Here is a 19371-nt window from a genome sequence, read left to right on the forward strand (position 1 = left end):
CCGCCATATGCATTCTATCATGTAGTTGTTTTTGATGATGGTGGAGTCACCATGTTGTAATGCAGATCTTTCACATTTCATATGCAAGTGAAATTTATTCATTCTTAAATATTTATTTATTTGAATGGGAGAGTGACAGAGAAAGAGATCTTCCATCCTCTGGTTCACTCTGCAAATGGCTGCAATGGGCTGGATTGGGCTGGGCTGGGCCTAAGCCAGGACCCTAACTCTTCATCTGGAGAATACCTGAGCTCCATTTGGGTTTCCCACATGGGTGGCAGGAGCCAGGTACTAGGACAATCATCACTGCTTTCCTAGACATTAGAAGGGAGCTCAATTGAAAACAGAGCAGCTGATATTTGATACTCTGCTGGATGCCAGCATCATAAGTAGGAAGCTAATCTTGATACAGCACTATAATGCTGGAATCCAATTTTTTCTTTAATTAACTCAGAATCAGATCATCTTTTTGTGTCTTTATATTTAAAATGGTTTTCTTACAGATCACACATAGTTTGGTCTTGGTTTTATTTTGGCTGTTTCAATCTCTTTTAATTGGTATATTTAGATAATCCACATTGAACATGATAATTTATATAGTAGAATTCATTAAAATAGGATATTTTAATTGTTCTCTTTTGCTGTCATTTTTCTTTAATGTCTTATTTATTTTCATTTATTTGAAAGGCAGAGACAGAAAGACCTTCTCATCTGCTGGCTCACTGCCCAGGGGCCTGCAGCAGCTGTGGCTAGGACAGGCTAAATCCAGCATCCAAAAACTGCATTTGCAGCTACAATGTTTATGGGGGGTACTCAAGTACTTGAATCATCATCTCAGGATGAACATTAGCAGGAAGATGGATCAGGTAGGACAAGCAGGCTCCAGCAAGGCACTCCAGTATGCAATGACGTTATCACAAGTGGCATTTCTTACCCTCAAACCTCCTTGCAATGTCCACAGTAAGCAAATCTATTTTAATGCAGCACATTTGCGGTTGCTTGTGTTGCAAAGTTTAGAAATAGGGAAAAGAGCAGAAGACAGCCAAATTTTTTTTTTACATTTTTAAGCTTTTATTTAGTGAAAGAAATGCATAGGAGAATGAGAACCCTATCTACAGGAGAGAAGCAAATCTGAATTCATGCTGAGTACTAGGAACCAGCCACATGGAGGAACATCTAGGCCAGGAAGCATGGGGTGGGTGGCCCAAAGGCCACGAGCCCTGGAGGTGCAGTGCCGCAGCAAGCCCCATACTGGCAAAAGGCCAAGGAAAGGAGAGAGAAGGACACCATGTCCCAGACTTTTATTCCACTTCCAAAGGGGAGAGGTTAATTAACCTGATTGGCCAGTGGAGACACAGGTGTGGCCAGGTAGGGGTATGAGGTCACACAGGGGCATGGTGAAAGTGTGGTCTTTTAGCTCACACACCTAATGAATTTTATTCTATATGCCTGCCTACAACATTCTCCCCTCAGAGACCCCATTCTCTTAATCCTAAGGGACGTTGAGGGGCTTAGAGTCAACATCTCTTCTGTAGCTGCATCCTGCTTATGAGTGGAGTAGTACATTTCTTTCATTTATTCTTTTATATCTTTTAGGCAGAGACACAAACAGATACAGTGCTTTCATCCTCCAAGGCTCACAACTGAGTCTGGGCTAAATCAAAACCAGGAGCTGTGGGGCAGGGATTGTGCTGCATCAGTTTAAGCTGCTGATTGGGAGGCTCACATCAAATACCAGGGTGTGTGTCTTGTCTACTATGATTTTTTTAAAAAATTATTGTTTTCCAATTAATGTGAAATGTAGTTTGTCATATTTGATATCTAGAGCTATGGTGAAGTGCATTGACAAATATCAAATGATTTGTAGATGTCACAAACTCTGGTTTATTTATTTATGTTTGAGTAGGGTTATTTAATTTACCACATTTATTTTAAAAGTTGTATTTTGAGACCCATTTCAGAAACCACAGTTGATTTGGAACAAACACTGTTTTGGAAGACTTTTCCTTGTTCATGGTTACACTTTTTCCCTAATAATCTCTATGGATTGTGTATCCAAATGTGGGCATTATACAAGTTTTTCACACTTAGTATCAGCTACTTATATGCTACAAAATTTAGTGTGAATCTATTTCTATCTGAAGCCAGGGGCCAGGTGCTTCTTCCTGGTCTCCCATGCAGGTGCAGGGACCCAAGCACTTGTGCCATCCTTCACTGCCATCCCAGGCCACAGCAGAGAGCTGGACAGGAAGAGGAGCAACCAGGAGTAGAACCCGGTGCCCATATGGGATGCCAGCACTGCAGGCAGAGGATTAACCAAGTGAGCCGCAGCACAGGCCATCCCACCAGAGACCACAATGTACCATGTTTCCATCATTTTACACTCAAATCCAGAATCTAGAATAATGCCAGGCACCCGTGTTATCTCCAGATGTAGCCTCCCTTGATACATAGACCTGTTAACAGAGGAAACAAGTTATGTGCCTTCTGTGTACCCCATGTAGAGGGTGAAAGCATGAGTAAGATAAACCAGAGTAACTCTTCTGGTTTTCAGATTCCTTTATGATCTGAAAAAAGTAGGGAGTCATGAAGGGTGGGGGGATCTTCATAGCAATTTGTCTATCATGGAGGCAGAAATAGGGAGTGACCTAAGTTCACATGGCACACACTCTACTGAGGCCTTGATTATGCATCCTCACTGCACAAGTCCCTGCCCTCTGCAGTATCCTTCCTCTGCAATCCACATTGCAGCCTTTGGCAAAGACTCTCGGGGTTAGATTGCTTAGGTGTTGTATTTCCTATCTATCACCCTTGGCCTCTATGGCTTAAACCCTCAGTACTTTTTGTCAGTTGGATTGCTTCTGACAATAAAAAGTGGACTTAGATATATGTTTTCATAGTTTTAGATGGAGTCAACCTTTTTTTTTTTTTTTTTTTTGACAGGCAGAGTGGACAGTGAGAGGGAAAGACAGGGAGAAAGGTCTCCCTTTTTCCATTGGTTCACCATCCAATAGCCACTGCGGCCAGTGTGCTGCGGCCGGTGCACCACACTGATCTGGAGCCAGGAGCCAGGAGCCAGGTGCTTCTCCTGGTCTCCCATGAGGGTGCAGGGCCCAAGGACTTGGGCCATCCTCCACTGCACTCCCAGACCACAGCAGAGAGCTGGACTGGAAGAGGAGCAACCGGGACAGAATCCAGTGCTCCGACCGGGAGTAGAACCCGGTGTGCCGGCGCCACAGGTGGAGGATTAGCCTAGTGAGCCATGGTGCCAGCCTGGAGTCAACTTTTTGAGATGATGTTTTAATCTTTCATTTTATGATTTTTTTAAACATGTTTTATATATGCTTCATTCTCCTTTCCTTTGGCCAATTTTGAGCATTTGAAAGCATTTGAGGTCTATTTAACTGTTCACATATTTAACAGTGTTGTCATGGCCATAACCTTCAGGTATCAGTTACTTTGGAGATGACAGATTGCTATCATTTCCCAATGGATTGCTTGTACAAAAGTACAGTTCTAAAAATAGAAGAACTGGAGGAGGCAACGTTAAACAATAATATATAAAATAAGAATACTCTCTGACTCCCACTATTGTCCAGCAGTGGTCATGTTTCATCTTTTTTTAATGGTTTATTTATTAAATTGAAAGAAAGAGTTACAGAAAGAGGAGAGAGAGAGAGGTTCTGTCTGCTGATTCGTTACACAAATGGCTGCATTGACTGCTGCTATGACAGTCTGAAGCCAGGATCCTGGAGCTTCTTCCATATCTCCTACGTGGGTGGAAGAGACCACACCCTTGGGTTATCTTCTGCTTTCTGATACCTTAGCAGGGAGCTGGATGGGAAGTGGTACAGAGAGGTTTTGTACTGGCACCTATATGGGATTCCAGTGTTGCCAGCAGTGGATTAACCTGCTACACCACAATGTTGGCTCCAATATTCTTTTTTTATTGAACCAACCAAATAGGTGTTCTCAGGAGATTCTTTGAGTCTTGCAGGTATAAATTGTGTGCAAATAATCTTTTTTTCAAGACTTAAAAATTAAGCTATGGCCTGTAGTGCCAGCATCCCATATGGGTACCAGTCTCACTTCTTTGCATCATATTCTTGTTGATTTTTTTTCCAATTTCAACTTCCTGTGCCAGTGTCCACACAGTCTTTCATGTACACATCATGGAATTGAACTCCACTTTCAACCCTCTGTGTAACCAATTCGTACCAAATTGTGTTCATGCTTCCTGTCTTTTTCTTCACTATTCTGACTACTCTATGCCTAATGGTTGGTCATCATGTCTTCTCCAATTCTTCCTCTCTATTTCTTCATTCTCCTTCCAGACGTTGACTCTCAAATTCAAATCTTCTGGGGGCCGGTGATGTTGCACCAGCATCCAATATGGGTACCCGTTTGTGTCCTGACTGCTCACCTTCTGATCCAGCTCTCTGCTTGTGGCCTGGGAACATAGTGTAAGATGGCCCAAGTGCTTGGGCTCTGGCACCCACGTGGGAGACTTTGAAGGAGCTCCTGGCTCCTGGCTTCTGAGTGACTCAGCTCTTGCCATTGAGGCCATTTGGGGAGTGAACCAGCAGATGGAAGAAATATTTTCTATCCCTCCTTCTCTGTGTCTGTAGTTGTACCTCTCAAATAAATCAATAAAATCTTGTCCCTTTGATCTGTTATTTTTAAATATTTATTTTTATTTATTTGAAAGATAGAGTTACAGATAGAGGTAGAGTCAGAGAGAGAGAGGTCTTCCTTCCACTGGTTCACTCCCCAAATGTCTGCAACAGCCAGAGTTGAGCTGAACCAAAGCCAGGAGCCAAGAGTTTCTTTTGGGTCTCCCACATGGGTAGAGGGGCCCAAGCACTTGCGCCATCTTCCACTGTTTTCCTAGGTGACAGCAGAAGCTGGGTTGGCAGTAGAGCAGCCGGGACTCAAACTGTTGCCTGTATGGGATGCTGGCACTGCAGGCTGGGGCTTTAACCCACTGTACCACAGTGCCAGCTCCAATAAAATCTTTAAAAAAAATGCACATCTTCTAAGATAACTTTCCAAGTTTATGTGCCCTGTTTGAGGACATACACAATATCTTTCATGTAAACAATAGCAATTACATTGATTTTTGGAAGAAATATGAAAAAGCTTATAAGTATACATTTGTTTATAAATAATTTTCAAAAACAGTGATTCATTCAGTTAACACAGTCCAGGACCACTCACCTAGATATGGTGCATTTGTAGTTCCCATCACTTGGTCTAGTTTTTTCTTTGCCTTTTTGCCAGTGTGTTTTGCAATTTTATATTCATGAGGACACATTGATGAAGAGATATGTCTTTTCTGTGAAGTGTAACCTGATGATCCAAAAAAGTTTTATTTACTACTTCTTTATTTGAAAGAGAGTTACAGAGAGAAAGAGATAGATCTTCCATCTGCTGGTTGTCCCAAAATTGCTACAATGGCTGGGGTTGGGCCAATACTTGCCCAGAACTTCTTCCAAGTTTCCCAGGTGGATGGCAGAAGTCTTAGTACTTCAGCCATCTTCCACTGGTTTTCCACATTTATTCACAGGGAGTGGATAAGAAATGGAGTAGGTGTGGCTCATATTGGTGCTCATGTGGGATGCTGTGGGTTCGGATGGTAGCTTAATCTGCTGTGGCACTATACCATCCCCTAAAATTTATTGTTTAATAGATTTATTTAGAAAGAGAGAGAGACCTTCCATCATTAGTTCACTCCCCAGATGGTGGCAACAGCTGGAACTGGAACAGATGGGAGCCAGGAACTTCTCTCAGGTCTCCCAGGTGGCTACAGGGGCCCAAGGACATGGGCCATCTTATGCTTTCCCAGGTGCATTAGCAGAGTGCTGGAAAGGAAGTTAGCAACTGGATCTTAAACAGGTTCCCTGTGGTTTTACACACTATGCCACAAGGCCATCCTTCCAAAGTTTTTTAAACATTGTTAGCCTGATCTACTTTGAATGGACGTCTCACTTGATCTAACACCCTTCAGTTACACATTACACTTATGTTTACAGATTACACTGTGATCTTTTACTGAATAAGGGAAACTCTATTATAGTAAATTTCATAATTGCAAGGTTAATATGAAATTGATATGTTTTGAGTGTCATTTTCCTTTCTGTTGGCCTATAGCATACAAAAATTAGCTTCATCTTATATAAGAGGCAAGATAGACATAAAGAGAAGAATGAACTCCCTGACATCCTTCTTTGTGACCCAGAGCTGATACCTTTTGGAGAAATGCACTGTTACAGGTGTGGACTGTGGACTTCACCCTGGAGGAGCAGCAGGACCTGGACACTTTAAAAGGTTTAATATTATCTGTACCACTTGTGTAACCCCTGCATTTCCAGGCAAAAGAAGGAAATCATTTTGCTGATGCAGCAACTGTGTTCAGCATTAAGCAGCACAATCCTTTGTCTCTGACCCAGGTGAAAATACAAAATCCCCAGGATATTCAAACATGCCGCCTTCTTACAATTGGTATGTAGTAAACCCTGCAGGGTTTTTCACCCTGCCAGCCAACAGACAAGAGCATGTGGGTGGTAAATCTGAACTGGCTCTTCCTGGGCTTGGCTTACATGCACAGCAGGGGTTGTATGACTGTCCCAGAGGCATCAGCAGAGTCCAAAGAGGATCCATATGTGAGTATGGTGGTTGATGGCAAGGTTCAGAGATTGTAGGGTCTTGGTGGGGAGGCATCCTTGCCACATGCTAGCATCACAGCACTGCTTCTTTCCTACATGAAGATGGGGAGAATTACCCCTTCCTGTCTCCACCTTCTCCATTTTACTGTTTATTTCTTCTGCTTTCTTGTTTCGGCTTGAGTTTTCTCTGAAAAAATTTTTTTAGCTTCAAATGTTAGAATTATAGCTATGCCACAGTGCTGGCCCCTCAAGTTTTATCCTGCTATGCAATGCATGAAACATTTCTCTGTATTAATACAAAAAAGTTTAAAAAAAAGTTTTAGTCCTGTATAGATTATATTGTTCTTTCTTTTTTTTTTTTTAGTGTAACCTGATAATATTTGCCTTTATAAATATTCAACTGAAAAATAGTTGTAGATACTTTAGGGTATGATGTGATCATTTGATGTATGTTAATTCTGGAATATTCAAATGAGAATTATTCACATTCTCTCTCTTTTTTTTTTTTTACAGGCAGAGTGGACAGTGAGAGAGAGAAATAGAGAGAAAGGTCTTCTTTTGCCATTGGTTCACCCTCCAATGGTCACCACAGGCAGTGCGCTGCAGCCAGCACACCACGTCTCCTCTAATATCAAGGAGATAAGGATCCCTGCCCTCATCATTTCTTTTGCTTGTAGCAGTGGAACTTCAAACTAGAGCTATTAGGCAAGAAAGAGAGCAAACTGATAAAAATAAGAACGTAGTGGAATTAGTTGTCTGTTACATGGCATGTGTATCATTAACAGAGACAGCAGGGGGTTGATGCTTCAAGTTGTCCTTTTCCCTCACATGAGAAACTTAGATTGAACTCTCAGATCCTAGCTTTGACTTAACTCATCCCCAGCTACTGTGATCATTCGGGGCATGAACCAACACGTGGCTGCTCTCTGTCCATCCATCCCTTCCCTCTTTTGGAATTTCAAATGTCAAAAAACCCTAATGAGTCCATTACAAATGTTAGAACTCAGAAACATTACAGAAGATAAAATCAAACCAATGCACTTGCAATGAAAATTTCAATGTTATTCTTTAGGGATGTTTTTAAGATTTATTTGAAAGCAGAGTCACAGAGAGACAAAAAGGGAGAAGTAGAGTTGTCAACTAGTATTAGGGCACATGTATTTGCCATTTTCAGTAATGGAAAGAAGTTTGCAAAGTAGCTTGCAATATATTGGAAAGGATATAGGAAACATGAACATCATGAAAGAACTTGACGGTATAGTTGGACAAGAGAATACACTTGCTGTTCAAGTGCACATGTAATACTCTGCAGAAGAACTTTTGCTAGGTCACAAAAGAGCCTAAATAAACTGAAAAGATACAAATAAAACAATGAATGTTCTATGACCACAGGGATTTATCTTGAGTGTCAATAACAGAAGGACCTTTGAGAAGTGCACATATATATGAAAAATAGCAACATATTCCTAAATAGAGAGCTATAGAAAATAGATAACAAGTGAAAGTAAAAAATACAAGATGATAGGAAATGAAAATAAAACATAAAAATAGGATGCAGTTAAACAGGTTACGAATATGATCCCTCTCAATTCCTATAGCTTTTTAAGTGCTAAAATGGAAAACTGGGATCACTTCAACTCTGCTATTCTTCATTGTGTAGGGTGGTCTGTAAGCAGTTTGTCAGTGTCTAACAAAAAATGTATTAGTTGCATCAGAAGTCCAGCAGAGGGCAGCAAGAAGCCACTGAACAATGAGTTTGATCCTGAACTCACCCAAGAGGCCTCATATGGTGCACATTCTTAATCCACCAGGTGGTGTAGGTGCTGTGCCTACAGCAAATACAAGAACATTTTTCCTTCAAGACTGTGCTAAGGAAGCACCACTGCAGCTTCTGGAAGACTTGGGGCCATTTCCACATGGAGGAAATGATCCTGCACATGAGCCTTGTTGCAGTCCAGGATGTTTCTCATTTTTAAAAAATTTTTATTTGAAAGGCAAAGAGAGACAGACACATACACATAAACAAAGAGAGAAAGAGGGAGAGATAGTGATTTTGCATGGGCTGGAACTGGCCAGGCCAAATCAGAAACTGGTCACTCATCTGATCTCCCATATTGGTGGCAGAGAGACAACTATTGAGCTTGCTGCTTCCGTGGTTGTGCATGTGCAGGGAGCTGGAACAGAATCAGTACTGGGACTTGAGACAGACAGCACAGTATGGAATGTGGGTCTTCAACTACCAGGCCAAGTGCTTATTCCCTGGGAGTTTCTCTTAACTAGCAACAGAGAAGCAATCATTTACTAAGATGTTCCTGGGTGGCTTATTTATTTTTTTTACATAAAGTCAATTATCCATCACTGAGTGTTTTAATCAGATGAAGCTACACTGGGCTATGTTGTTTTTATATGTATCCCAGAGTGTTTGGGAGAAGAAATCCCAACACAGATTCAGAGATTGGCAGATAATGAAAGTGTGATAACAAATTTATGAGGATTTTGCAGTACAGACTTGGGGAGCACTCACTGCTGGTTTAGTCTGAGGCAAGAGGAAAAGATGTGAGCTCCTATACTAATGCCTTCATTAATTCTCTATCACTGACTTTTTAAATCTGGGGAGGGAGCGTTGAGTAGTGGCCCCCCAAAGCCATACTGTATTTTTTTCTATTTATTTTATTGGAAATAGGTACAGAAAGAGGTAGGGAGAGCGATAGCTAGAAAGATAGCTGTGTATTTTATGCACTGGCTCACTCACAAAATGCCAATTGCCAGAGTTGAGCTAATCCAAAGTCAGGAGTTTGTCCTGGATCTCCTACATCAGTGTGGAGGCACAAGGACTTGGCCATCCTCTGCTACTTTCCAAGGTGCATTGCCAGGGAGCTGGATTAGAAGTGGAGCAGCCAGGCTCCCATATGGGATGCAGATGCTACAGGCTGGTGCACCACAGCACAAGCCCAAATCAGTAATTTGCAGCTTCAAAATATTTCTAAATATTTTCAAAAGCAGAGGTGTGCAATATAATCATGGCTGATGCTGTGGTATAGTGGGTAAGCCACCACCTGCAGCACTGGCATCCCATATAGGAGCTGGTTCCTATCCCAGCTGTTCCACTTTCAATTCTGCTCCTTGTTAATGCACCTGGAAAAGCAACAGAAGATGGCCCAACTGCCATCCATGAGAGACACCTAGAATGAGTTCTTGGCACCTCACTTTGGCCTCTAAGCCCCAACTATTGTGGACATTTAGGGACTGAACCAGCAGATGGGTGATCTCTGCTGTGTCCAGTCTATCTGGAATCCAAAGAAAAAATTAGTTTAAAAATGTAAGGGAATGGGATTTGGCATAATGATTGGAGCACTCCTTGAGAAGCCTATCTTTTTTGTCAGCATGCCTGGGTTCAAGTCCCATCTCTGCCCTTATTGCAGGACATACCTCCAATCTGGTTGGTGGTGTTGCTGTAGAACCCCTAAAACCTGTATATACTTGCCCAACACACAGTAAGCCAATCACTGGCTTTGGTGTGGTGGAGTAAAGAAGCATTTATTTTAAAGACCAGATGAAGGAACTTAACTCCAGGGCTCCCCAGGAAGTTAGAGGCAAAGATTCTTATAGATTGAAATTAGAGGTGACAGATGCATGTTCAGCTTGTGTCCAGGTTCCTGATCGGTTCGTGATGCTTTTGACCTTCATCTTCCTAGTTGAAGATGCTATATTCTTTAGGGAAGTGTAATGGTGTTCAAGTGGGCGTCAGTGAATCTGGGAGTTTACATACAATTGGTAGTTATTTGCTGCTCCAGACTGGGATGTTTCCTTACCTAGATGTGGAACTCCCCTAAATAAACCCATCCAGACAATATTGGCCAGCAGGCTTCTATCTGTTGCAGAAAAGTGACTTCTTGTGTGCAGGCCAGCTGTATCACTCCCTCAATTCAGTGAATTATTTTTGGTACAATATGGATAAGGGCGCCTTGGTCTAAGGGAGACAGAGGAGATGCTTGGTCCTGCTTTTGTTTTATAGGGGTTTCATTTTAGATGTTTTTATTTTTTGTTACTTCTCCATCCTTAGGGAAAAGGGACAGTAATTGGTTAGACTGCTTCGTGAAATTTGTGGGGTAATGTGGGGGTATTTTTAGGATGAAAGGAGAGGAGGTTGGAGGCATTTCTTTTACTTACTCATTTGCTTACTTACTAGTTAACACAGAGAGAGAGATATCTTCCATCTGCTGGTTCACTTCCCCAGGTGGCTGCATCAGCCAGGGCCACAAACAATGAGTCATCTTCCAAGGCCATTAGCAAGGTGTTGGATTGGAAGTGGAGCAGCCAAGACTGAAAGCAGTACTCATATGGGATGCTGGGGTCATAGTTGGCAATTTTACTTGCTACACCACAACATCAGCCACCATAGGCATTTCTTTAAGAAAAAAACTTGCTAGTTCTGGGTTTTGCTGTAGCAATCTTATATATAAATAGAAGGGTTACACAGCCAGTTTCTGCATAGCTTTACCTTGCAGGTATATAACCATTCTACAGCGTTAATAAAAGCAACATGCTAGTATTTCTGTACCTCAAATGAAACCAGAGAAATTAGTGATTTTTCTGCCAGAAAACTTCCAGTTTAAAACCAGGGATAGTCACTGATTAAGATTTGTGTGCATGTGGCTGGCACTTTGGTGTAGAGGGTAAAGCCACTGCTTGCCTTGCCAGTATCCTATATGGGCATGGGTTTGAGTCCCAGCTGCTCCACTTCTGATCCATCTTGCTGCTAATGCACCCAGGAAATGAGCAGAGGATGGCCCAAGTACTGGGACACTGGAACCACTTGAGGGACCTGGAAGAAGCTCCTGGCTTTTGACATTGGATGGGTCCAGCTCTGGCTGTTGCAGCCATTTGAGGACTGAACCAGCCACTGGAAGATCTCTCTGTCTCTTTCTCTCTTTGTAACTCTGTCTTTCAAATAAATGAATATTTAAAAAACAATAAAAAAGAGACTTAGAGTAAGACCAGACATTGCATTTTAAGACATGTTGAGTTGGAAAGCAGTTCATACAGCAGACTCACGGAATGACAATCATTTTATATAGCATAGTGACCTCAGAATGAGCCCTTAAAGCATTCTTGTATGGTTGAAAAGCCCATGAAAACATTTCAGGCATTGAATTCTAAGACACTGTGGCAAAAATAAAAAAAGTCCTACATGAAGGATTGCCATGAATGATACCCCAGTGGAAAGAAGGAGCCATCCAAGAAGAATGTAGTTTTCTTTGAAGGGAGGACAGAACTTCCATTTTGCCTTTGGCTTTGCCTAAATACTGACAAAGACTGTGGTCTCAAAAGGCTTCCTTAGCCTGGGCAACTCATGGCAAGAGTCTTGGGTGATCACTGACATACATAAGAGATTCAATTGTTAAATTAGAGCAGGAGTTGTTGTACACTTACTCCGCATGCAAGACCTCGGTCCTAAATGAGTCATTTTATATTTATTTTAAAGTTACACAGAGGAGAGGCAGAGAGAGAGAGAGAAGTCTTCCATCTGCTGGTTCACTCCCCAATTGGCTGCAATGGCTGGAGCTGTGCCAATCTGAAGCCAGGAGCCAGGAGCTTCTTCCAGGTCTCCCATGTGGGTGCAGGGTCCCAAGGACTTGAGCCATCTTCTACTGATTTCCCAGGCCATAGCAGAGAGCTGGATCAGAAGTGGAGCATCCAGGCCTCGAGCTGGTGTCCATATAGGAGGCCGGCACTGCAAGCAGCGGCTTTACTTGCTACACCACGGCGCCAGCCCCCAAGTTGTGTTTCTTAACCTCCTGTTCTACTTTGTTCTGGGGAAGCGGTTATTTATCACTTGCAATCACCTTTCCCCCTCCGATATGCTTTCTTTCGTTTGAGATATTTTGACCTTCAGTTTTGTGTGTGGATGTGGAAGGATGATAATTCTAAATTTTTGGTTTCCCTGAAATTTTTTGGTTTGTTTTTTTGTTTGTTTGTTTTTCTGTACTCTTCTCTGTTGGTTCCCTTATCCCATTGTCTTATCCATTCTGCCTCTGTGTGGGCCTGGGCTATGCAGTAGGTTAGATGTCCCTTCAGAGCTCCAACATGCCCGCAGAGTCTGGATAGACATTCAGACCCAGAAACACATCCTGACCTCAGCAGCCGCTATCTTCTTAGTGGGAGCTACAACACTCTTCTTTGCTTGTATGTGTCCAGAACTAAGCCTGAATATGTCACCTGCAGTGCCCATCTACAATGCATTTATGTTTCCCTTTGTTCTGGCCAATTTCAGTAGGGCCACCTTCATGTTCCCAGGCATTTTCCCTCAAGCTGAGGAAGATGAGGACAAGGAAGATTTTCAAGCTCCCTTGACAAAACAGTGGAGATCAAGGGCATCCAGGTGTGCATGAAAGGATGTGCCACCTGCCGCTGCTACTGTCCTCCTCGGCGTTCCCACACAGTGTCTGTGATAATTGTGTGGAGGAATTTGATCATCCCTGCCCCTGGGTGAACAACTGTATTGGCCGCCAGAACGAGCATTGTTTTCCTCTTCCTCCTTTCCTTGACAGCCCACTCTATGGGTATATTTGGCTTTGGCCTCCTTTATGCCCTCTGTCACATAGAGGAGCTCTCAGGGGTCTGCACACTGTCACAATGGCAGTGAAGTGTGTTGCTGGCTTATTCTTCATCCCCGTAGCTGGCCTCACAGGGTTTCATGTGGTGCTGGTGGCCTGGGGACGCACAGCCAATGAACAGGTTATGGGTAAATTCCAGGGAGGCATGAGCCCCTTCACCAATGGCTGCTGTAACAATGCACTTTGCAATTCCCCAGCACCCAGTTATTTGGGAAGACCAAAGAAAGAGAAGACAATTGTAATCAGACCTCCCTTCCTTCAGCCAGAAGTGTCAGATTACTGTGAAGATCATGGATAATGGCATCCAGGGAGAGCTTAGGGGAACTAAGTCTAAGGGAAGCTTGGAAACAACAGAGAGCCAGTCCGCAAATGCCAAACCCCGGCCTCCTCCTATGCCAGACCTGAGCAGCTGCATGGGACTGCGAACACACCTTTGCCTGGCTATTAATGGAGATAGCAGCTTTTGGGGCAAGGACAGCCCCCCACACCAACCATGTACAAGTGTCGGCCGGGTTATAGCAGCAGCAGTGCATCAGCTGCCCTGCCTCATTCCCCCAGCACCAAGTTAGTCATGGGGACAGTTTGAGGAAGCCAACCTCAACTGCAGAGAGCAGCCGTCATCCCAGTTACCACTCAGAGCCCAGCTTGGAACCCGAGAGCTTCTGTTCTCCCACCTTTGGCAAAAGCTTTCACTTCGATCCACTTTCCAGTGGCTCTCATTACTCCAGCCTCAAGTCGGCACAGAGAACAGGTTTTGTACTGGATGAGCTGCAGTCCATGTGTTCAGAAGGCACCACTTCCACCTCCTGTAAGAGCCTGGCCAATCAGACATGCAACAGAAGCCTGAGCCAGACCCAGCTTTCAGCTACACCTCTCCCTTCCTGTCAGTATTCCTGGCCCAGCAACAGGAAGCCGAGAGGCATCCACATTTGGTACCAACAGGTCCAACATGAGAGCCCTCGCCAGTCTGTTATGACAATCTGTGGCCTCCCTCCAGGGATGAGAGAAGCTGCTGCACCAGTCACCCAGCTCCCAGTCCATGAGGAAGAGGCCAGGCTTGGGAGACTCAGGCATTCAGTCAACACCTGGCTCAGGCATGCCCTCATAGGGCTTCCTCCTTAGCTGATCCGAAGAGATCACCACCGAGCAAGACTCCACTTGGACGCCCAGCTGTCCCCCATTTGGGGAAGGCAGAAAGCCTAAGGGGCCAGGGACTAGGGTCCCCTGAACCAGGTCCAACCACCCCATATCTGGGCTGTTAAACATCTTACAGCAGCCAAGAATCCCCACCTGGTGTCTCTGAGATAGAGGAAGTGGCCTTGCAGCCACTGCTGATGCCTGAAGATGAAGTACAGCTCAATACTGCCCACAGCAAATCCAACAGCAACCCAAGAGCATCAGCTCAGCCTCCCCTGGCACCACAAGGGGAGGAGTCCAGAAACTGTCATGAGAGGGTGGTACCACCTGAGATATGGTGTGAGCCGTCAGCACCTCCCCTTCCCCACACCACTGTGTCTAGACCAAAGGGCCCCAGGTGACCATCTGCCTTCCCTCAAGGGGCTCCCTTCCCCTGCATGGACATTTTTTAAAACCCCGATTCCCAGAGGATGAGTGTTTTATAAAATGCAACCGAGTTGGGGAGTTGGAGAGTTGGGGCCCTGAGGCTGGGGTAGTAGCTCCCCCCTTTTACCTTTTAAGACCATCCTTCCCTAGTCCCTGGACCAGACTCAGTGGACATTTGTGCAATTGCTTGCCCTGGAGGGAACCAGATCATTTTTAAACCAGAAATAATTTTTTTATTATTGTTACAGATCCTATTTTTTAATCTTCTGTGTTACCAGGTGTGTGTATAAATATCAAAGAAATTATATATCTATCTTGGGATGGGAAAATGAGGGAGGGATATGTAAAAGAAGGAGGGTCTTACTTTTCCTGGTCCTCAGACCAGCAGGAAAAGAGGGGAGACACCAGAGTCTTCCTTTCCCCCCATGGTCCCTCTCTTGTCTGTTACCAACTAAGGAAGTAGTAGAACCCCCTGTTGGTGCTAAGTGATCATGAAAGAAACCTGGGGAGAGAGGAGTCTGAGCTCTTGGTTAGAAGAGGAAAGGACTTGTGGAAAGTTAGTTTTCTAGGCTTATTGGCATTTAGCTTCCCAGGAAAGGGGTCAGAGCTCCATGACATTGGTGGTGGTGGTAGGAGGGGGATCAGGAAAAGCATCTGGCCTAATTCAAAACACTATTAGAAAATCCCCCCTTTCTTGGGAGAGAGGGGTTGGGTGGCTTTCTTAAGTGAGCCCTCAGAGCTTCCCCTAGGCTACAGTTAAGGTGATTTTAAAGTGCAAGGACAGAAAAGAAAAATCCAAAATGCAATATTTTTCATCACATGCCAAAAACAGGACAGAGGAAAGGAGTGGCAGGCCTAGGCCCCTCCAGATGTCCCCTGGGGGTTACCCCTCAGCCCACCTTAGAATGGTGCTGGGTAGAGGAGATACCTGGGTTCTAATCTCTAAATAGGGGAGACTCCAGCCTCTTCACAGAGTCCCTTTCATTTTTTATTCTGATTAGCCATTTTCAACTGACAAATGAGAGAAATCCTGATCTATCAGCAAACAAAAAAGAGTACTTAAGTTTATATTTAGAAACATTTATGTCATTTGCTTTACCCCGTTTATACTTAACAGCAATACCTAGATGTCTTAAGAAACTGAGATAGTATATAACTAAAGTTATAATTTCTTTTCACTACCCCAGAGTCAGTGAATGACTTGCTATGTCTCAGGCAAATGAACCCATTTGAAGTTGCTGTAGCAGTTCCTCCAGGCAGTTTTGGGAGTGTTCAGCAGCAACATTTTTTTTTAAAGATTTATTTATTTATTAGAAAGGAAGAGTTACAAAGAGGCAGAGGCAAAGAGAGAGAGAGGTCTTCAATTGGCTGGTTCACCTCCCCAAAATGGTCACAACTGCTGGAACTGGGCCAATCCAAAGCCAGGAGACAGGAGCTTCTTCGGGGTCTCCACATGGGTGCAGGGGTCCAAGGACTTGGGCCCTCTTCTACTGACTTCCCAGGCCACAGCAGAGAGCTTGGTTAGAAGTGCAGCAGTCACTCAAACCAGTGCCCATATGAGATAATGGCACAGCAGGCAGTGGTTTTACCAGCTATGACTCAGTGCCAGCTCCTTAAAGCTACAATTTTGAAAATTTTTCCTATGAAAGAAAACTCAAAAGAATGATTCTGATTCATTGTACTTAATACACAGAATATAATTTTAACCTTAGTTAAAATTTTCATATTTTGGCTGACACTCACTGGTTGCTGGTGTTTTGAATGACCTATGAATAATGGTGTTTGCATGGGAGTTTCAGGAGCCCACTGAAAGGCAATGACAGAAGGCAGACCTCACTGACAGCTCATGAGGAAACATGTAGCCATCGACTGTGAACATCTGAATTCTATTTCCAAGAAGCCTCCACCCAGACCATCTGTAGAGTTATAGAGGAAAGGAGAGACAGAGAAAGGTCTTCCATCTGGTTCACTCCTCAAATGGCCACAATGGCCATTGCTGGGCCAATCCTAATCAGGAACAAGAGTTCCTTCTGGGTATCCCACATGGGTGCAGAGGCCCAAGCACTTGGCAAATCTCTACTGCTTTTCCAGGTCACAGCATAGAGCTGGATGAGAAGAGGAGCAGCCAGGACTAGAAATCATGCCCACATGGGATGCAGGCACCTGCGGTGGTAGCTTAGCCCACTACATCACAGCCCCAGCCCCATTCAGAGATCTTTTAAGTGGCCATTTCTTATTCAGTCTTAAGGAGGTCAAGCAGCATTATAGTAAAACAGCTTTTTCTTTTGTAGTTTCCAAATACAATTTATTTATTTTAGAAAATAAGTGCTAAGGGGCAATAAGAATAGAGGTCTGATCACAATTGCTGTTTAGTCCAGACCTGTAAAAGAACCAAGTTAGAAAACAATTTCTTGGGCTGGCACTGTGGCACAGTGGGTTAACACCCTCTCCTGAAGTGCCGGCATCCCATATGGGTGCTGGTTCTAGTCCTGGCTGCTCCTCTTCCAATCCAGCTCTCTGCTATGGCCTGGGATAACAATAGAAAATTGCCCAAGTCCATGGACCCCTGAACCCATGTGGGAGACCCAGAAGAATCTTGTGGCTCCTGACTTTGGATTGGAGCAGCTCTGGCTGTTGCGGCCATCTGGAGAGTGAACCAGCAGATGGAAGACTTCTCTCTCTGTCTCTAGCTCTCTGTGTAACTCTATCTTTCCAATAAATAAAATAAATCTTTTAAAAAAATAAGAAAGCAATTTCTCAGGGAAGAGATATCTGACTACAAAAGGGAGAGCTCTCTTTCTTTCTATTTTATTTAATTTTTTGCAAATCAGAGTTACACACAGAGAGGAGAGGCAGAGGGAGAGTGACAGGTGTTCCATCCACTGGTGCACTCCCCAATTGGCTATAACAGCCAGAGCTGTGGTGATCTGAAGCCAGGATCCAGGAGCCTCTTCCAGGTCTTCCACACAGGTGCAGGGGCCCAAGGACTTGGCTGATCTTCTACTGGCTTTCCCAGGCCAGAGCAGAGACATGGATTGGAAGTAGAGCAGCCAGGACTCAAACTGGCACCACACCACAGCACTGGCCCCAGGGAGAGCTCTCTTAAATGCAATGTTCAGGGGTCAGCATTGTAGCATAATGGGTAAAGTCACCTCCTATGTTGTCAGCTACTCCACTTCCAATCCAGCTCCATGTTATTGTGCTTGGGAAAGCAGCAGAAAATGATCCAGGAATTTGGGCCCCTGAACTCATGTGGGAGATGTGGAAAAAGAAGCTCCTGATACCTGGTTTTGAACCAACCCAATCCTGGTCATTATGGCCAATTGGGGAGTGACCCATGGATGGAAATTCTTTCTGTCTCCCTCTCTCTCTGTACCTCTGTCATTCAAATCAATTAAATCTTTTGAAAGCAAAACAAAACAAAAAAACCAATGTCCACTAACAGCTGAACAAAACATTAAAAGAGATATTACCTGGTACCACCATGTACAAGTTTGATACTTACCAAATACATTTCCCTAGATTTCAGTTGGAATTTTAATCTGGTTTCTGCCAGTCTGAAACTCCTTAGGCCAATGACACCAGGTCAACAACTAGTTGCTCAGGTTATTTCTGATTCAAAGAAATATTCAGGAAGCAGCAAAACAGCTCACAGGGGTGATTTGTACCAGGGGCTGCTTTGCCTACTCTGGACTGTGCTCCCTTCATGATTGCTGTATCTGTCTTTCAAAATGAAATAAAATAAAATAAATATTTAAGATAAATTGAAAAAGCCAGAATCATGGAGTAAATGAACCTTAAGCACCAGAACAGTGGTGCTTCTAATACAAAAGTATTAGAGGTTAAAGCATGAAATATGGATATGCCATGTAAGGTAATTATAAAAGAGATGTATATACTTGCTGACCATTCCAATAAGAGAAGAAACTCTAAAATAAAGGTACTACAGATAAATGACATTTTAGAGTAATAAAAGGGTCAATCAACCTGGATAAGATTAATTCTAGATATGCATGCATCTAACAAATTAGCCCAACATTAAGTGAAAGAAAATGACAAAAATCATAGAGAAAAGACTGGTCAAGACTAGTATTAGGAAGGGGGACTGTGGCATAGGGAGTAAAGCCACCAATTGTGGCACTCGTTCTAGTTCTGGCAGTTCTAGTGATCCAGCTCCTGGCTAGCCCACCCTTTCAAAAGATTTATTTATTTATGTGAAAGAGTTACAGAGAGAGAGAGGTCATCCATCCACTGGCTCACTCCCCAGATTGCCAAAATGGCTGGAGTTGGGTGCAGGGGCCCAAGGACTTGGGCCATCTTCCACTGTTTTCCCAAGCCATAGCAGAGAGCTGGATCAGAATTGAAACAGCCAGGACTCAAATAAGGACCCATATGGGATGCTGGCACTGCAGGCAGTGGTTTTGCCTACTGCGCCACAACACTGGCCAGCTTTGTAGCGATTTTGAAAGAAAATCAGCAGAGGAATGCCTCTCTCTCTCTCTCTAGTCCAGCATTAGATATAATAA

General features: G+C 43.7%; 1 pseudogene; it reads left to right on the forward strand.

Annotated features, from left to right (window-relative positions):
* Nucleotides 1–3547: 3547 nt before the first annotated feature.
* Nucleotides 3548–17475, forward strand: LOC138848416 (palmitoyltransferase ZDHHC5 pseudogene; annotated as a pseudogene).
* Nucleotides 17476–19371: the final 1896 nt, after the last annotated feature.

This window comes from Oryctolagus cuniculus, unplaced genomic scaffold, assembly GCF_964237555.1.
Source record: "Oryctolagus cuniculus unplaced genomic scaffold, mOryCun1.1 SCAFFOLD_77, whole genome shotgun sequence".
Lineage (NCBI taxonomy): Eukaryota > Metazoa > Chordata > Mammalia > Lagomorpha > Leporidae > Oryctolagus > Oryctolagus cuniculus.